Source organism: Protopterus annectens, chromosome 17.part0 (assembly GCF_019279795.1).
Source record: "Protopterus annectens isolate FY-2018-M chromosome 17.part0, PAN1.0, whole genome shotgun sequence".
NCBI classification, from domain to species: domain Eukaryota; kingdom Metazoa; phylum Chordata; order Ceratodontiformes; family Protopteridae; genus Protopterus; species Protopterus annectens.
In genome coordinates, this window is record NC_056751.1 from 710,146,811 (window position 1) to 710,167,950 (window position 21,140).

A 21,140-nucleotide genomic window follows, 5' to 3' on the forward strand; every position below is an offset into this window, starting at 1 on the left:
ATAGCCCCCCACATGACGGGTGCTTTGGGGCTTGCCCCCCTGCTTTTATGTAGTATAGAGCTTATGTTTGTGTGTTGGGAGGATGGTGTGTGTGTGTGTGTGTGTGTGTGTGTGTGTGTGTGTGTGTGTGTGTGTGGAGTAGAAGCGCGAAATTCAAAATCTCCAGTGTGCAAGATTTTGAATTTTGTGGTTCTGAGTTTTTGTGGTTTTAAAATTTCGACTTTATAGCCTCGAAATACTGAATTTTGATATTTCAGTATTTCGAGGATATAAAGTGAATCCATATATATAGATGTATATGTTTGTGCATCTTTCGACTTATTCACTTACTTGCAAGGCTCAATATCAATCACCTATTTTAACTGACAGCAAGAAAGAAAAAATGTACAAATATCAATTGCATTGCAGATTAGACAAATGCAATCCACAATAACAAAGTTTTTTGTAAAAGGTCAGCCTTAACCAAAAAAGAATATACTCTTAAATACAGTCCTAGCAGTCAGCTCTGTTCTGTAATATATTTTGTTCTGTCTTTTCTTTAACATTTTATTGGCAATCCAAACACAACACAAAGATATTTTTTTCTTCTCTAAGAAATGAAAAAACTCCTTCATGACAGATCTACAAATGTGTTTATAATAAACTTTATATGAGATGAACATGTTCAGATACTCAGAGCTTTTCTCCAGGGACAGTTGATTTGATATTAAATATAAAACACATTGATGGTAAGTGTCATATTGTAACTTTGTTATAAATTTCAGAATGGCAGGATTTTAATTTTGTTATAAATCTCAGAATGGCAGGATAGTTGAGTAAAATAGTCTTGATCTCTCTAAATAGAAGGTAGCTTTCTAAATCCATGAGGCAAATATTTTTTGTCTCAAACTAATCTGCAGTCTGGTCAGTGATGAGTTATCAATGATCTTAGGTAATGGGATTAGAAGAACAATCATTCTATAGCTCGATACTGAACTTTCATGATTCTTTTTAAACAACTAAAGTAAGTTTCCATACCCCTAGAAAGACGTAGAGGTGAAGAGTTGAAAGCTACCAAATGGGTCATACTAAATAATCAGAAGCTAATTTCAAAGACCTTAGGTCAACCACATCCAGTGGAGCAAAGGGTCTGGTTTAAGTAGTCTTTATTGCCCAGTAGACTTGGTCAATCACAGACAGTGAAAAGGAAAATCTTTTAGAAGCTGTTTATGGTAGTACAAATGCTGATCTGGTACCTTGGGAGAATATTAAAATGTCTGTTAAGTCGGGATTTATTTAAACACTATTCTGTATTACATGCCTTCTTGTTCTCTTCTGACAATAAAATAAACAGTATTATTACCCATAATTTGTCTTTAAACATGTAAACTAATAGAGTCACTCTCAGGCTTAGCAAATTTTTTTCCACCAGTAAGCCTTTTTTTTCCCAACATTTTAATTTATATGCAGACTCTGCATATCCTTTAATAAAATCTATTAATAAATTTATGATACACAAAATGTTCAACTCAAAGTACCATCAGCTCAGAATCAAACCACTGGAGCTTAGAGAACTGAAGAGCACAAGTACAGGTACTTAGGAAATTAGAGCTATTTCTCATTTGCTTTTATTTGAATTTTAATAGTTTGCAATAAAACCGACCTAAGTGTAAAGCATTATTTATTAGGTACAATGCAGTTAAGAGGAAAGATTTATTTTATATTGAATCCTCACAGTAAGGGCATTAAAAATGCTCATGTTGTGGTAAATGTCTATAGTAAGTAGAGCAATAACAGCACAAGTAGTACTATCCCATGTTATGACAGTCCACGAATTCTTGTAGTAAGTAGAGTAATAACACCACCACTAGTACTATCCCATGTTATGACAGTCCACGAATTCTTGTAGTAAGTAGAGTAATAACACCACCACTAGTACTATCCCATGTTATGACAGTCCACAAATTCTTGTAGTAAGTAGAGTAATAACACCACCACTAGTACTATCCGATGTTATGACAGTCCACAAATTCTTGTAGTAAGCAGAGTAATAACACCACTACTAGTATTATCCCATGTTATGACAGTCCACGAATACTTGTAGTAAGCAGAGTAATAACACCACTACTAGTATTATCCCATGTTATGACACTCCGCGAATTCTTGTAGTATGTAGAGTAATAAAAGCACTACTAGTACTATCCCATGTTGTGACAGTCCGTGCATTCTTGTAGTAAGTACAGTAATAACACCACCACTAGTACTATCTGATGTTATGACAGTCCACAAATTCTCGTAGTAAGTAGAGTAATAACACCACCACTAGTACTATCCGATGTTATGACAGTCTGCACATTCTTGTAGCAAGTAGAGTAATAACAGCACTACTAGTACTATTCCATGTTATGACACTCCATGAATCCTTGTAGTAAGTAGAGTAATAACAGCACTACTAGTACTATCCCATGTTATGACACTCCATGAATTCTTGTCGTAAGTAGAGTAATAACAGCACTACTAGTACTATCCCATGTTGACAGTCCACAAATTCTTGTAGTAGAGTAATAACAGCACTACTAGTACTATCCCATGTTATGACAGTCCACAAATTCTTGTAGTAAGTAGAGTAATAACACCACCACTAGTACTATCCCATGTTATGACAGTCCACAAATTCTTGTAGTAAGTAGAGTAATAACACCACCACTAGTACTATCCGATGTTATGACAGTCCACAAATTCTTGTAGTAAGTAGAGCAATAACACCACCACTAGTACTATCCCATGTTATGACAGTCCACACATCCTTGTAGTAAGTAGAGTAATAACACCACTACTAGTACTATCCCATGTTATGACAGTCCGCAAATTCTTGTAGTAGAGTAATAACAGAACTACTAGTACTATCCCATGTTATGACAGTCTGCAAATTCTTGTAGTAAGTAGAGTAATAACACCACCACTAGTACTATCTGATGTTATGACAGTCCACAAATTCTTGTAGTAAGTAGAGCAATAACACCACCACTAGTACTATCCCATGTTATGACAGTCCTTACATTCTTGTAGTAAGTAGAGTAATAACACCACTACTAGTACTATCCCATGATGACAGTCCACGAATTCTTGTAGTAAGTAGAGTAATAACACCACCACTAGTATTATCCCATGTTATGACAGTCCACAAATTCTTGTAGTAAGTAGAGTAATAACACCACCACTAGTACTATCCCATGTTATAACAGTCCATGAATTCTTGTAGTAAGTAGAGTAGTAACACCACCACTAGTACTATCCCATGTTATGACAGTCCACCAATTCTTGTAGTAAGTAGAGTAATAACAGCCCAACTAGTACTATCCCATGTTATGACAGTACACGCATTCTTGTAGTAAGTAGAGTAATAACAGCGCTACTAGTACTATCCCAAGTTATGACAGTCCACAAATTCTTGTAGTAAGTAGAGTAATAACACCACTACTAGTATTATCCCATGTTATGACAGTCCATGAATTCTTGTAGTAAGCAGAGTAATAACACCACTACTAGTATTATCCCATGTTATGACACTCCGCGAATTCTTGTAGTATGTAGAGTAATAAAAGCACTACTAGTACTATCCCATGTTGTGACAGTCCGTGCATTCTTGTAGTAAGTACAGTAATAACACCACCACTAGTACTATCTGATGTTATGACAGTCCACAAATTCTTGTAGTAAGTAGAGTAATAACACCACCACTAGTACTATCCGATGTTATGACAGTCTGCACATTCTTGTAGCAAGTAGAGTAATAACACCACTACTAGTACTATCCCATGTTATGACAGTCCATGAATTCTTGTAGTAGAGCAATAACAGCACTACTAGTACTATCCCATGTTATGACAGTCCGCGACTTCTTGTAGTAGAGTAATAACAGCACTACTAGTACTATTCCATGTTATGACACTCCATGAATCCTTGTAGTAAGTAGAGTAATAACAGCACTACTAGTACTATCCCATGTTATGACAGTCCGCGACTTCTTGTAGTAGAGTAATAACAGCACTACTAGTACTATTCCATGTTATGACACTCCATGAATCCTTGTAGTAAGTAGAGTAATAACAGCACTACTAGTACTATCCCATGTTATGACACTCCATGAATTCTTGTCGTAAGTAGAGTAATAACAGCACTACTAGTACTATCCCATGTTGACAGTCCACGAATTCTTGTAGTAAGTAGAGTAATAACACCACCACTAGTACTATCCCATGTTATAACAGTCCACAAATTCTTGTAGTAAGTAGAGTAATAACACCACCACTAGTACTATCCAATGTTATGACAGTCCACAACTTCTTTTAGTAAGTAGAGTAATAACACCACCACTAGTACTATCCGATGTTATGACAGTCCACGAATTCTTGTAGTAAGTAGAGCAATAACACCACCACTAGTACTATCCCATGTTATGACAGTCCGCACATTCTTGTAGTAAGTAGAGTAATAACACCACTACTAGTACTATCCCATGTTATGACAGTCCGCAAATTCTTGTAGTAAGTAGAGTAATAACACCACCACTAGTACTATCCAATGTTAAAACAGTCTGCAAATTGTTGTAGTATGTAGAGTAATAACACCACCACTAGTACTATCCCATGTTATGACAGTCCACCAATTCTTGTAGTAAGTAGAGTAATAACAGCCCAACTAGTACTATCCCATGTTATGACAGTACACGCATTCTTGTAGTAAGTAGAGTAATAACAGCGCTACTAGTACTATCCCAAGTTATGACAGTCCACAAATTCTTGTAGTAAGTAGAGTAATAACACCACTACTAGTATTATCCCATGTTATGACACTCCGTGAATTCTTGTAGTAAGTAGAGTAATAACTTCACCACTAGTACTATCCCATGTTTTGACACTCCCGTGAATTCTTGTAGTAAGTAGAGTAATAACAGCACTACTAGTACTATCCCATGTTATGACAGTCCGCGCATTCTTGTAGTAAGTAGAGTAATAACACCACCACTAGTACTATCCCATGTTATGACAGTCCACCAATTCTTGTAGTAAGTAGAGTAATAACACCACTACTAGTACTATCCCATGTTATGACAGTCCACCAATTCTAGTAGTAAGTAGAGTAATAACACCACCACTAGTACTATCCCATTTTATGACAGTCCGCACATTCTTGTAGTAAGTAGAGTAATAACACCACCACTAGTACTATCCAATGTTATGACACTCTGTGAATTCTTGTAGTAAGTAGAGTAATAACAGCACTACTAGTCCTATCCCATGTTATGACAGTCTGCGCATTCTTGTAATAAGTAGAGTAATAGCACCACCACTAGTACTATCCGATGTTATGACACTCCGTGAATTCTTGTAGTAAGTAGAGTAATAACACCACCACTAGTACTATCCCATGTTATTCCAGTTCGCAAATTCTTGGATCTCCTGCTGCAAGGCTACCCATGATTCAGTGAAGGTGTAGATGTCACATGATGTCTTATCCTTGCAAGCTACAAAAAATGTCTAGCTTTGAATAAATAGTTTGCATGTTTAAAAGAGCATAAGTAATTTTAATAAATAATAGCTTCAGACTGACCATTTCAGTAATTGTACGAACTTAAAAACTTATCAATTTATATTTGTTTTCTGGGGTAGAGCCCTGATCTCCATGGACCTTTTGCAGACTCAGCCCAGAGGCAGTGCCTGGCTAAGAGACTTACTCAGAGTCACACGGTTAGGCAATGAAAGCTGAGGGAATCAAACCTTGTACCACTGGACCACAGGAAATAGCTTGTTAACAGCACCTTAATCCTCTAAACCAACTGTCAGATTAAATGCTGTGCCAAATTGTTACACTATGTTAAAGCCAATCAAAGTCCCAGAGTAAATAATGTAATTAATTATATTGGATACCCAAGTATGTTAAGTAATAAAAAACAATAATTGACATCAACTCTCTAGGATAAAAATAAAAATAAATATCCATAAATTAACAATTCCAATTAAATGAGAAAAAAGCTGTGACTTACCATTCACGTACATTTCCAAAATACTGTCTCAAAAATGATAAATGCACTAGTTTCAAATAATAAAAAAGATAGGCCCTTCCATAAATTGTGCTCTCTGAGTGTTAGACCACTCACTTGCACTCAGTGAGTATATTTCTGCGGCATACACACCATTTTAAAAAACAAGGTGCCACTCAGGCAACTGTGGTTCACCAATGAAACTTATATTTCAGAACAACTAACTGCTTGACAAGTAGGTAGGTGTTATCAGTTTTAGAAAAATGGCACTCCTTTAAGGATAACCCCTCACTCTGTCAGAAGGTGCTCTGTGGGTTTCTTTAGAAAGAAGTTATGGATAAAATCAAATAATAATGCATGTAACAGAAAATCAGGCTCAAAATGATGAGACCAGAGGAATGGGAAAAAAAACATACAATGGTGACCCTCTGGCATGCATAGAAGTTCAAATACAAAGTACATCTTAGACAAGTACAGTTCACCAATGTAACTTACAGTTCAGGTACCCTGAGTATTTAGGATGCAGGTAAATATCAATAATTTCAGCAAATCAGAAAATATTGCTCCTTTAGAAGTATCTACGAAGTGAGTTTCTTTCACAAAGATTGTACCAGTAACATCAAATAATAATGCAAATAATAGAAGAGCAGTCACAAAACAATGGTGGCAGCAGTGGACAATGAAGGAAAGCAACCAAAGAGATGTTGCTATATATGTGTTTATTAGTGTTTTGTAACCATGGGTTAGGACCGAGACAAGAAAAAAATAGAATAAACCAAAACACAGATACAATTTAAAACTTCAAGACTTTTAGAGCAAAATAAAATTGTTTCTAGGGTGAACAAGTGAAATCATTTTGTTAACAGAATGCTACTGATAAGTAAAATATTCTAAAAAAAAACAGACAACAAAGAGATGCAGTTGTTAAATCTTTACAGGTTCGTAGGTTCTTGGGTAAGTACTATACTAGCTGCACTTGCAGGCCATTTTAACCCTAGCCAGTTACCCTTTTTCTGCTTAAAATAACCTCTCTCATTGTCCTGTCTTCAAGCTCGAATTCTAAAGTCGTGATCAACTGAAGAAACATTGAGCGTTGGATGACTATTACAAGTGATTTTTGTGTAGTGTTGGCTACGTCATCTTCATCTGATAAAAGACTTGACTCTTAGGTCCTTAGAAAATATTATGTAGCTGTTGTCTGGTGATTAAGGTTAGAATGGTTATATTTTGCATTTTAGTTATTGTGCCAAATGAGGTCTGGATTCTTGTATAAACAAATTATTACATATATCAACATTGCATCATATAAAAATGATTCAGCTCTGGAAAGTTATAAGCATAGCTGGTGAAAGGTTGATAAAACCTTTGGTGAGTACTTTTGCACGCAGAAAGATAAAGTTCATTTTTTGTTGTACAATTAAAGCAAAATTTTCAGTACATAGTATTGTGGGAAATGTGTTATAGCCATAATGGTTCTCAGATTTCTTGTAGGCTGACTGTTCTTTTCCTGGGGTTCCCATCATTTACTTGAGCCAAGGAATGGTCTGCAGAGACAAATTTCCTTTTACCCTGTTAGTCTATGTAGGATGGTATTAGATGTATAGAGCATGCTTAATACTGAGGAAGTGCTTCAGGGCAGCTCTGGCATCTGATTGGCTGAAAACAGGGTCCTTGTCTGAGGTAGAAAACTCTTGGAAAGGGGGGTAATGTTAGTGCTGAATGATGGGCATGAATTTAACTAGAAAAGAAGGTAACGGTTACTAACGCAGGAAATATTACACCAGAGTGGTCACAAGGGTAGAGGTGAAGTATAGTTCCCTGGTCTTTTAACTAGGATGCCATCCACCAGCATAATGCTGATACAGCTGCAGCTGGGTCCTTTAGGGATGTGACCGACTATGTAAAAGGAGAATTTAGTGATGGTGCTACCCAACTTGTGCTTCAGTGAGGCTGTCAAATTCAAGGTGAAGTCACCCAGAACTGGTTATACTACATGTTATAATCTTAGGGGAGATGATGTTATAAGGGTATGCATTAGCAATTGGGAAGGTGGTGGAAATGTATGCAAGGACTATATACAACTTGATGGGGATATCTGTCAGGTATTGAATTAGGTTTGGCATTTAGGGAAGTTGTAACTGTTATGTATTTAATGTTTCATATGGCTAACAGGTGTTCTATATGCAAAGTATGGAAGCCAGTTGAGCGGCAAACTGATCATCTGGACTCTGTGACCCCATGATATAAAGCATACTGGCAAGAATCTATGCTATGGGGTGGGGAGGGGTGGCTGCAGACATTTCAGATACTTTATACTTAGGATAAAGCCCAATACTGTCACCATGATATGCCTTAAGTGGTTTTCTTCAACTAAGGATAAGTTCAGTTTTACATTCTAAATCACATAACAGAGAAGTTTTATTACAAATGATCAACAGTGAGTAGGAGCTTTTTGAAGTACATATTGTTATCTTGTGTAGTGATGAGGCCAGGCTAAAGTGTCTTTTGTGGGGGGGGGGGTGGTTTGGATAGCATCATGTGAAATACATATAATGAGAGAGGAGGGAAAAGGGATAAGAGGGTGGCAGGGGAAGAGGTAAAGGTTAGTTGGTGGGCTACAGCAAAAGGGAAGGACTGTACTATACAGAACAGCCTATGAGACATCCTTCACAACTAGTACTTATGAAGGATGTTGAAATGGGCTATTATGAGGACTCCATAAAATGTATATAGGCATGGTCTACTTTGTAGAGGTTGGGATCTATAGCTTTCTTGTCAGAGACATCTAACTCCAAATAGTGTATAAAATTACTGTCAGCAAATGAGTGTTTTTTTCTGATCCCTGCTACAAAAAAGGCAAAAAGAGGAGCCTTTTTAACAGACAAAACTGGAGTTAAGTGGTGAAAGGATAGGATGTGTAAGATGACATGGATCCCCCAGGCAAAGTGCAATGGAGGAGAGCAGGTTCTTAGAGATGTAGGGGATAAGGGAAAAGTCGATAAAAGGGGAGGGTGTAAATATACTAGGATGGAGTGGTGAAGGTAAGGGTTCTGGAGTGAGAAGACATTTATGAGAAGGAAGTACACGTCAGTAGTACTAGTCACCATTTTCAGAAGTATTAAAAGCTCTAACTCTTACTAGCCATTTTTGGTATTTTTGAGTCACATTCTTTTTTCCTGAAATGAAAATATGTATAATTTTGCAATGGCCTATCTGTCCTTAAACCTTTTTTTTTCATTTTTAACAGTGTGTAACAGCAGAAAGGGCAAATGTCTAGATAGCTAGCTTAGCTTTCTAAGAAACATGTTATATAATTGGTCAGTCTCCTTCGCAGTGAGGAAGATGTTTCTCACACCTTTTCTGAATTGATGACTTTCTAGTCCCTTAAATTATGGCTCAATTACTGTACAACTTTGCTTACCAAGCTGAACTTTGCATTTCTTCTTCATCCATTGGAAATTGCATATGGCAGTAATAATTTCCCTTTTCAGTCCTCTATCACAACACTTGGCTACCTAGACAGCTCAAGATGTAAAAGTGTGATTAAAAAATTCTGATGTGCAGGTAGCACATTGAAAAGCATGATGGGATAGTTTTCCTTGTTTTGCTGTATCTGAATAAGCCAAACCAGAGATCAGGTGAGGTAGATATAGCAAGCACTTATCACAGAGTGTGATTTGGTTTTGCCTTTATGGCTTCTGTCATTTGTTATCATATGTTATGTTAAAGGGTTCATTAAATAAAAGACTTACAGAATCAAAATATAAAATTACTCATTGCATAAAGTGGCATAACCCAAATATTCAATTTAAAATTAAGGAAGTTTCCTGTGGCATACAGAATTGTGCAGCTAGAAGGGTAAATCATAAAAATTATGTAACTAATATATTTTTATTATACTTTTTGTCAGATATTCTTTGACTGTTGTTTATTGCATGAATAAGTGAAATGGCAGTTTTCTGCCTACTCATTTTCAATTATTAATAGGTTTTATGGGCCAGTGTATTGCAGAACCATAATAAAGCCTTTCAGAAGTGATATTTATAGCATCAAAAGAATGAAGTTTGAGCTTTGGACAAGCTAACCAGCAAGAGAAATGATAACGTAACAGCTATATACTATTCAGGGATGTTTCATACCATGAAAAATATAACTCTGGTTAAGGTATAGAGAAAAATGACTGTGGTTTCACAGAATTTATAATAGGTAGAGCTTTTCTGAATGCATTCACACTGGTTTCCTGTATGCTGTCAAAAGGATCGGGCTCCCCCGATGTTCCTATGTAAAAAGCTGCTTCTGCTCTAAGAAGACTACAGTCGGTAACAGGCTCTGTATACTGATTGGCTAAAATTATACTGAGAATTCGAAAGACGTGTGAAAATATACACGCATTATCTTCTTGTTGAATTTTTCCTTGGATACAACCAAAAATGAACACTGCATTTCTTGTTGTGAAAGTGTGAATTCTACTTATCAAGTCTTCATGTTTATGTTACAAAATATTGCACTGCAATAATTCATATCTAAATACTTTGTGGCCCTTGTAATTTCAGGCACAGCCACAAAGTTAAAGCACCTAGATTACGTCTGTAGCTAAGAAGCAATCATTAAATGGAAGTCACGGGGAGAAGTCTGAGCTTTTAATAGCTTCCAGGATCTGATGTGTTACAATTGCCAAGTTTCCTGTTAGCAGGAGGGCTTTTCTGCTTTAACCCATGTAATCTGCCATCATGCGCAATGAATCTCTGTGTTAAAGCTTTCTAAAAGTGCCAGAACTAAAATGTAAATACATGTAATCTCTGCATGCTGTGAAATCTTTGTCTTAACTTCAAAGTCAGGACCAGAATCAGTCTAAAATATTTTAAAACATATTTTCTACTTTACTGGTTAAGCCATTTGTAAGTTACAGTGCATTAGTGCTAATGAAAAAAACATATCTGTAAGAATATCTGTATCTCTGTCCATCTGCCTGTCTATCTACCAAAAATGAAAAAAAAACCTAGGAACATTCAACAGATTAGTGTGGTGGTAAAGCTACTGATAATTTTGGTATTTCTTTTGCACAATTATTATTATTTTTTTCTTTTGGGACAGCAATGTATGGTTATACCATATTGTATATGTGGGATTCACATAATCCATTAGTATATAGTGGACATATTCAATTTTCAGTGTAGCAGGATATAGGTGTAATTCTAAATACAAGCCCACACAGCAAAATATTCTTGAACTGTAGCATTAAAGGTACACAAATACAGTTGAATATTCCTGGACATATATACAGCATACAAAGTGTAGAATTCAGAAGCAGGCCATATCACATAATATCGGAAGGACACAGATTACTGTACTACAGACTGCATGCATTCCATGACTGTAGTTAAGAATACAACTGAAGTAACAATGTGACAAACTCAGCAGCATTTTGTAAATGGACAGAAAGGCCGCCGTGCAAGGAATTTGTGCATGTGTGGGTTTATATTGTTTGTTAAAAGAAAAAAATCAGTTTGCCATTTGGATTTTGCTCAGTATCAGAAACATTGTCAAAGTTAATTTCATACCATTAAAAGGATGGCAGTAGATGTTAGAGTATCTTAATAATGACACAGTTCTCACTTCCTCAGGTCCGCATGACAGCAAACTCTCAGTTAACCAGAACTCAAGCAACCGGCACTCTCAAGCAACCAGCAAAAAATATCGAAGAAATACAGTACAATTTTCATGTGTTGCACTTTCTGTCCCCCCTGCAGAAACATACCTTATGTGTAGAGTTTTAAAAAGGAAGATAGGAATAAATTCCCTCTTTCCTCAACATGAGAACAAGTCAAACTACAGAAGCAGTATAGGGTACAGTATTAGTCAGGCCTATTTTTAATTGTAACTCTCAAGCAACCAGAAACTACAGTTATCCGGCATCTACCAATCCCCAGGGGTGCTGGTTAACTGAGAGTTTACTGTATTAAACTCTCTCACATTCCTCCTATACCATCAATAACCCCCTCCCCAATTTTCAGGGAGTCATGCTGCAGACACACACATTACTGCTTTTGACAAGCCACATTCACTCCTAACTCCTTCAGGCATAATGAGGGGGTTGGGAGGTTGGTATAATGGTTAAGGTTTTTACCTTACAGACATAAGGTGCAGGGATTGATTCTCACATGGGGTAATTGGCTAGGCTTGAAATGGTCCACAAGGGCAGGTAGCCTAGTACTAATCTATAACCTATAATGAGAGGTAGAAGCGAGCTGGCCAGAGTTAACAGGGCACGCTGCATTTTTCACAGGAGGAAACTGGTCTTGAAATGCTACATTCTATGACCTATCCCAGACACTGTTTTTGGATGAAGCATTTAAAAGGTATAATGTTAAAACTAACTTGGAGCCCCAGTTCTCCATCTATGTGAAACAGAGTCCCAGCTAACCCTATTTAAGTGTAACTTGGACCATTGGATGGGAAATTGGAAATTCACCCCTGGTTTGGTGTCCATGTCTCTGATTGACAGAGGTAGCCAGTAAATCAGCCTCAGAGAAAGGGTTAGAGAACATGTATACCACATAGGGAAGGGCTCAGAGAACAACGCTTTGTCTAAGCATGTTTTGAAGGTAGGCCAAAAACATACATTTAGGTTTATGATTGTTGCAAGAACATATGAGAATATGAGAAATAGTGACATTAGAGATAGAACTGAAGAAGCTGAAGCAAGATGGATAGCTATGCTGAGAGCCAACTTTGGTCACGGGCTGAATGACAACATGCCCATTAAGCCTATCTTAAAAAAAAGGGGGCTACGTAGGTAAATAGATGGCTATGGGTTTATGTTTTTAATATATTAATATATTAATATATTTTTATGCAATGTTTGCTATGAAATATCTATATTTATATGTTTTTAAGAATTTTATTAAAATGATGCATTAGAATTGATGTATTTTTTAGAAGTTCTATATATATTTTTAGAAGCTCTACATTATGAATATGAAGATAGAATGTTTTCTAGATATATATTATTTAGATTTATTGTATTTTATTAAATAGTCACACTTTTGTTGTGTCATACACACACAGCTTTAAGCAATGCTTTCTGATTTATAAGAGAGAATACAGCTTTAATGGTAAATGGGTTATTGAGTCACATGATTATTTTAGTTAAGTATATATAGGTGTGGTTTACCTTTGTTAGTATACACCTGAGGAAGCAATATGTGAAAGCGCTTGTGTGACAATAAAGAAGACTTCTTATACTTTTATTCTTCGATTCAAGTCTGCTTTTTTACCTTTATTGAAGACTGAAGACTGCTTTTTTACTTTGATTTGGACACTGGAGCCTAACCTCAGCATTTTTTCTGGATTTTTGTTTGCCTTTACTGTGCTTGCAGAGGTATTCTGGTTGCTATTGGGCATTTTCTGCATAGCCAGTAAATCATGTAATAACCAATGCTCACCCCCTATATAAATGTCCAAAATATAAAACTTGTGGGTCACATTTTGGTTGCACAGTTAGGGTCATAAAGGCTGTACTGGTTGTTAGCCTAGTATGCACCTATGAAACTATGTGCTATTTCATCATAAGTGTGATTTGCTCAGTATGACATTTCAGCAACATAATTTCCATTTCATCTATCTATCTATCTATCTATCTATCTATCTATCTATCTATCTATCTATCTATCTATCTATCTATCTCCATCTATCTATCTATCTATCTATCTATCTATCTATCTATCTATCTATCTATCTATCTATCTATCTATCTATCTATCTATCTATCTCTCCATCTATAATTATTTACTCGTGTTTTTGCCTGTGACCTTTTGATGGTACAATTCTGACACCAGTTTTCTGTTTACCATTACATTTGGTAAGAAGCATGATTCTACTTGTTCATTTTTGTGCATCATTTGTAGAAATGGGTTCACAATGTGATATAACACACAGAACAAGAAAACTTTTAATGGCCACTAAGGTCAAGCTCTAAACAAGGAGCAATTCTGTAGAATAAGGTTCTTAATATGTGTTTAGATTTCTTCAGTGCTGCACCCCCCCCCCAGCTGCCACAAAAGACACAACAATATTTTCCCCATTTCTTGACAGTAAATAACTTTATACCAGGTAGGGACAGCAAACAAGCAAGAACATGAACGTTGTAAAGTATGACATCCACACGCTCTCACCTTTACAAAACCAGGTAAATGCATTCATATCCAAATATCCGTACAGTGGCTGAAATAAGTCTTTTGTATAAGACCACTATCCCGGAAAAGAAAAAGGAAAGCAAAAAAGAAAGAAAGAAAGAAAGAAAGAAACTTGACTCATATCTAGATATTTCAATGCTGAATAACTTAACAAACTCACAATTCTTAACTGGAATTCATTGTTGTAATACCATTCACATTTGGTTCTGAAATGATTTTGTTTTGTTTTGTTAATTTACAATCACCTGAAAACTATCTCTGTGTGAAGTGTTACCCATTTTGTAGATATTTTGCATCATACAACATAAAACAACCTTAAGGTTTTGCTGCTAAACACTAGGAGTCTTAACATGAAACTGCATTCACTGGAATCAGTCCTCACCATAGAAGACATAGACATCTGTGCAGTCACGGAGTCCTGGTTCAAGGCTGCAGAGAGCACCCCAGCCATATCAGGCTACACCTCCTTCCATTCATTCAGACCACAAACTAATGACGTGAAAACTAAAGGAGACAGTGTATCAATATTCATTACAGATAAATACACCTCCAAATTGGTTAGACAACGTGATTCCCTGGAGATACTTCAGGTGCAATTAACTGTTGGTAGGACACATATTCAAGTTGCTGCCAGCTACAGGACCCCCTCCATGAATCAGGACACCCACTCTGCCTATTTGGATCTACTTGGGTCTATCAAGATACATCTGATCACCATGGTTTTGGGTGACTTTAACTACTCATTCATTGACTGGGGGAATTACTTGTATGAAAACTCACTTGCCCAAAGAATCCCTGAGTTCATTAACTCCAATGCCATGGACCAGCTAGTTGGCACCCCCACAAGGAGTGCCAACATTCTGGATCTGGTGCTTACCAATATGGGGGACCACTGTAGCACCCCCACTGTGAGGTCTTCCCTGGTGAGATCTGACCATGTCACACCTGACCCACCCCTAGGACCAACTACACTACAAAACTTCTCCAAAGCAGATTATAAACTGTTATGGGATGGTATAAATAGCTTCACTGCACCTCCCCCTTAGATGGAACTGGCAACTATGCCGAGTTCTACACAAATGCTTTATTCAAACACCTGAACAACTGCACTGACTCAGCTGTACCTGACAGGACCCAAACAAGCTCCTGAAGGAAGTGTAAACCTGCCTGGTGGACAACTTCCATTAACAGACTTTACAATAAGAGGATGAAATTGCTGTCTAAGAGTAAGAGGGAGAGGTCCTAAAGTGAAAACACTCCCTCCGCAGCTTAAACAAGCAAATAAGTCTTCTTGTGAAGTCCTCCAAAGCCAACTATGAATCCAAATTTGCTTCCTCAACTAAGGACATCCATAAGGTGCTCTTTAGTTACATCCATAACCTAAAAGGGTGGTTAATGATACCACATATACCAAGCCTGCGGATATTGCTAACCTGTTAGTCGACAGGTTCTGTGAAAACCTCACTCCCCTGTCCCCACCACACTTACTGCAAGACATCCTTGCCACCTGTCCTCTACCTTGTATCTCTAAAGTGCATGTAGTGAATGCTCTGAGGTCAAAAGCATCCATGGAACCTGATAGCATTAGAGGCTGTGTCCTACAAGGGTTCAAACAAGAATTATCAACACCATTGGGTACTCTTTTTGATCATAGTCCAAGCACTGGCTTCATCTCAGCTAAATGGAAAAAGACCACTGTTATCCCCTTGCACAAAGGCAGTGCTTCTGCTGACTCCAGGAACTATAGCCCTATTAGCCTGACTAGCCTTATCTGCAAGGCCATGAAGAGAATCATCATGGACATTATCAACAAAGATATTAGTAACCTCCAAACACTGTACACTACTCAATTTGGATTTGGATCACAGACAAGGGGTGAAAAGAACAATAGAGAAGGGATGGAGGTGGAGGGCAGGCAGCTGGAGAAAACATATCAGACATAAAGGACCGCAGACAAAAAAGTTGCTGTTGTGGGTGCATAAGGGGGAACGATATGGAGAAGACATTCACAGACACAAAGTTTGGACAATTGGCTGAAGATTGACTGGGCTACTGAACAGCACAAGAGGGGAGTTATTGAGATCCAGTAGGTGGTGGTTCTGTGTTTGGGTGACTGGTGATAATTGTCATTCTCATCTCTAGTTACCTAATGGCACTGATGAGCTGGTCCAGTGAGTCTATATTCGCTGAAGGAGGAGTTGCTAAATAACAACCCAGTGTCTAATCACCAAGTCAACTGCAACCTTCATTACCTGCTACAGCTCCAGGACAGTCAAGGTTAGTGATTGCAGAAGGCTATGTGCCTGGGATGGGCCAGAATACTCTCCAAATGAGGCACTTCCACCTGCTCTGTTGCCTCAACCACAGGCTCAGCTAGGGTGGCAACAAGTAGAATCTCTAGCAGATCAAGAAGTCCTGCAGAAGGTAGACAAAGCTGGGAAACCTAACATTTGTGATGAGGACCCCATAGGTGATATGGTCGACTGAAGTTAGGAAAGAACCAGTAATCTCACTACCCCTACTGGACCTTAAGTGTCTGCTGCCTCCTGCAGCAACTGGCAGCATTTTTTGCATGCTCTGTCTGTGCTAAGAGAAAGGCAAGCCATCACATATTACGTATGGGCGTGGGGAAATCCAAATGATACTGCAGCAATGTGGCCTCACACACGTGTGTAAGCAAGAAAATACCATAAGCAATTCCCACAGCTCAACACACAGCTGTAGCAGCTTGGAAATGTGCAAAACATCAAAATGCAGCTTAGCTTCCATTTTGGAGGAGAGCAGTATACTGCACTACAGTTATTTACAAATAAGCAGAGGCAGCAGCACTCAGTGCTGTTAGTTGTAGGAAAGTAGAGTCAGCTAAACCAAAAACACATATGTGCAATGATGTGCAGTGATGTGCAATGATGTGCAATGATGTGCAGTGATGTGCAGTGATGTGCAATAATGTGCAGTGATGTGCATTGATGTGCAATGATGTGCAGTGATGTGCAGTGATGTGCAGTGATGTTCAGTGATGTGCAGTGATGTGCAATGATGTGCAATGATGTGCAGTGATGCAGATGCACACAATGGTGTTCAGCATGTCTGTCATGCCCCACAGTCACAGCCATGTGCCAAGTTTATCAAAACAATAAATGCTGTAGTAGAACAGCTACTGCCATCAGCTGACATAATAGGCATACAATCACCAACAGCAACCAACCTGGGATCTTTACACAACAGCTAGCAGCTGACCTGGAATCTCCTAGGATCTTTATCTCTAGTATAATTTTACTTTACTCGCTGCCCCTTCTATAGCACTGCCCTACATGTATTGGTCTTTATCTCTGGTATAATCTACCTTTTGTTCCAGATATAGCTATATGACTTCTTTCTTATGTCATTGTTTATAAACAATAATCCTTCACTACTTCATTGCTGTATTCTGCACTGATAAATATTTGACTAAGATTTCTAAAAGCATTTTCAATTATTTTTGTGTATACCCTAACTACTTTATTATTGGACTCAACATCAACAAATATGTAACTAAAATTGCCATAAATATGTACTTTGCTATGCATATTCCTCAGCGCTCTGCTGAAAAGGGGTCTTGCATGGCCCACTCAGACTAACCTGGTTAACAGACAAACAAACAAACATACATACATAAATAAACAAATAAATAATAAATAAAGATATATCTGTCTGTTTAAATAAAAACAGAGAAACAGAAAACACTTGTTGAAAACAGCATATTTATTAAATAATAGCACTGTACTCAAGGGCATGCTACACCATTCTGGGCATCCTTGCCTAACCTTTGCCTCCCGTGAGATGACCAGGTGAAGGCATTGCGGGTCATCATACTGTTCTCTGCAAAGTGTACCAGTACGAGGTATGTTGGTAACCCTGGACAGCAGAGCTGCCAGGTCATACCAGGCATTTACACTCCCCAAAAGACCTGCATAGGACCTCAGATGAACGGGTTTCACAGGAGATAAAGCATAATTATGTCCTTCTTTGCTCACCAGAGAGGTGGTCTCTGTGGGGAACTAGCGTCAGCTGCCATCTCCATGAATTTAATAGAGAATAAACCTGCAGCATGAGAATCATACTGTAAAAGGAGCTCAGGCTGCATGAAGTGCAGGCACCTTGTGAATACTCAGTGCATGAACACAGACAGCCTGCATGAATGAGCAAGCGTGCATGGCACACCAGTCATGTGTAGCTGATTCTACATATGCCTCATGTCGATGGTGCTTACATGTGAAACACAGTGACTGACAGAGAAAGGAGGGATCTATTCTCATTGCCTTGAGTCTGTTGCAAACTAATTATTGCATATATTATACTAATTTGATTGACAAAGCATGCATTAAAGAAAACTGAGCAGTAGACTTCTTTCAGCAGCTTGAACCACAATTTGTCAACACAGAAAATCACAGACATAGAAGATAGCCCACAAGAAGTGCATAGAGGCCTATGCTACTGTGGTAAGAGGTATACATGTACAGTGTCATGCAGTCTCCATTTTGAATGCTCCTTATAACTGAATTGCTATTGGGATAACATTAGTAGGCACATGCATTTATGCTACAACAGGTACCTACAGCTGTACCCAACAGCACTCATGCACCTGACTGCATATACACCTCCAGCAAATGGTAGCCCACTGACACAGGAAGCAAAGGCTCCCATACAAGCAGTTCTTGTTTTTGTAACACCAACATGTGCAACCCATTGCATTCACACGCCTGTTCACCTATACACCTATCAGGGGATGGCAACCCATTGATACTCAATGGCCGCTCTTTGTCCAGTTGTGAAGCCGTAGGCAGTGTGCAAAAACATATGTGGCCCCCTCAAAGTACTAGTGCTGCTATACTATTGCCATGCCATAATGTGCCAGCCAACTTTCATTATGACATAGGTACCTTTGTGCACCCAGATGTCCTTCTAATTGGCAATGTCATATCCAATTAGGTGTACAAATGTCCTCCAGAGGTGATGGATGGCAGACGTTGGATAAGTTCACACCTGCAGAGAATAATAAGCTGCTGCAGATACCAAGAAACATGGGAGAAAGCTGTTCATAGAGGAGGTACCCACTAGCCTCTGTGAGACTGTGTGGAAAACAGTGGTGCATTATGACAGTGCTGTTTGGGGGGGTGGAACCACACCATGCATCACTGTTGGAAGTGTGCAAATGACATAATATGAAGGATGTCACAGAAGGCATGAGATGTAGCACTGGAACAGATAGTGACAGGGAACACCAGCATTTTGCTGAGCTGTCTGTGTTTACACTTAGATTCAAGTACTCATATGATTTTCTGCTTGAGATGTATGAATCACAATGTGCATCCCCCTGTCCTCATTTGCATGTTATTATGCACTCATTGGACTGTGCTTCTTCCTTTGCAGTTTTATACTGTTATTTGCATGCCCATTTTTCTGTGTCTTTTCACCCTTTGCCCCACAGCACTACGTGGGTCTATGAATCACAGCCTGGTCACACTTTCTTGGATTTGTTACTAGAAAGCTCCACAAACTTCACTAAGTATCTATGAATATCGCACAAAATGTCCAGGTCAAATGCTGTTACATATATTATGCAGAATTCATGGATAGGAATGTACTAATGTCTCTGTATTGAGCAGGTATTAGAACCACAGCTGAAATGCCATGTGCAGTTGGTAAGGCCATACGAAGTTAAGGACACCACCGTGCTGTGGGGGAACAGAGGAAAGCAACTAGAATTATACCTTATGAGGAAATGCTACAACAGCTGAAATTTTTACATGTGGAAAGAAAGGAGACAACGTGATATAATATGAATATTTAATGTTATCGGATTGTTTTGGAAAATAAAAAGATTAGAAATGAAAAGCTATGGTTAGGAGATTAAAGTAACACTAAGTTTCATACAAGAAAATACCGTTTTTACAGAGAGGTTGGCATGTAAATGGAAGAGTCACTATAAAACCGATGCGTCTGATGGCAAATCTTTTAAAAAGATATAGGCCAGGGCTAAACAGGGATGGGGGGACAACGACCATGGACTATGTGCAAGAATCAGGTAGATTAAGTTCAGAGCATCTCCTTCAGATTGCAGAATGTAATTGGTTTGCTGTGTTTATCACATGCAAAAATGTTTTACTGGAAAAGGCTTCCCTGTGAGTGATCAATGGAAATTTGATTAGGTGTTAATTGTCCAATAACTTCTGCACAAAAAATGCCCTTCTTTGTAGGTTGCATCATTTTTTTTGCAAGACTACTGCATACTGCACTGGGGAGTTTCACCTTTCCTACGTTATGTGATCATGAAGTAAGATTTGTGGGGGAGTAGTTACTTATAGTGTGGGGCAGTGAGGCTTGCCTCTTTGTAAAATGAATGTGTCTAAGTAGCTGACTTTTTTAGGGTGAATCGGCTTCTTCATCACTTCTTATTGTGAAGGTGTGCTGTGATCATTTCCATCTCAATTGTGGAAAGGAGAATCATTGAACAAGTTATAAATATTCTTTAATCTCTTTTCATTTTCTACACTTAACTTTGCTGACTATTTTATTGGCATTTTTTTGTATGGATTACTTCTGGAGTAATGAATTGTTGTGTTCACTAAGCAAAATAGCAGGAAACATGTCTGTCGTAGGTCTCAAATGTAGACTGAAGTGAGAATTGCAGCCATGTTTATTTCTGTTATTTTTCTTATAGAAGAAAGAGGAATGAACTTGCTGAATAACAGAAGTGTCTGGAGATTTGCAAAACAAAATAAACAAACAAAAAAAAGCTTTAGGCTGAATAGAAATACTATTCTGGAGTTTAGCGGTGATGATGATCAAGTTTCACTGTATAAATTCCCATAGATCCGTGAGTATTAGATTTCTTCATTATTCAGCATTATGTCTTGGAAGCAGTTTATAGCATATTTTAA

General features: G+C 38.0%; 1 protein-coding gene across 3 annotated transcripts in view; it reads left to right on the top strand.

Annotated features, from left to right (window-relative positions):
* Positions 1–21,140, top strand: part of KCNJ9 (potassium inwardly rectifying channel subfamily J member 9) — a 522,122-nt gene that overhangs the window by 195,961 nt on the left and 305,021 nt on the right. For 2 of the 3 annotated variants that reach the window (XM_044059660.1, XM_044059663.1), the window contains exon 2: positions 20,921–21,076. The exons of the other annotated variant lie outside the window; for it this stretch is intronic. The gene's annotated coding sequence lies outside the window, so the exon portion shown is untranslated. The remainder of the gene's footprint in view (positions 1–20,920; positions 21,077–21,140) is intronic. 3 annotated transcript variants of the gene reach the window in all.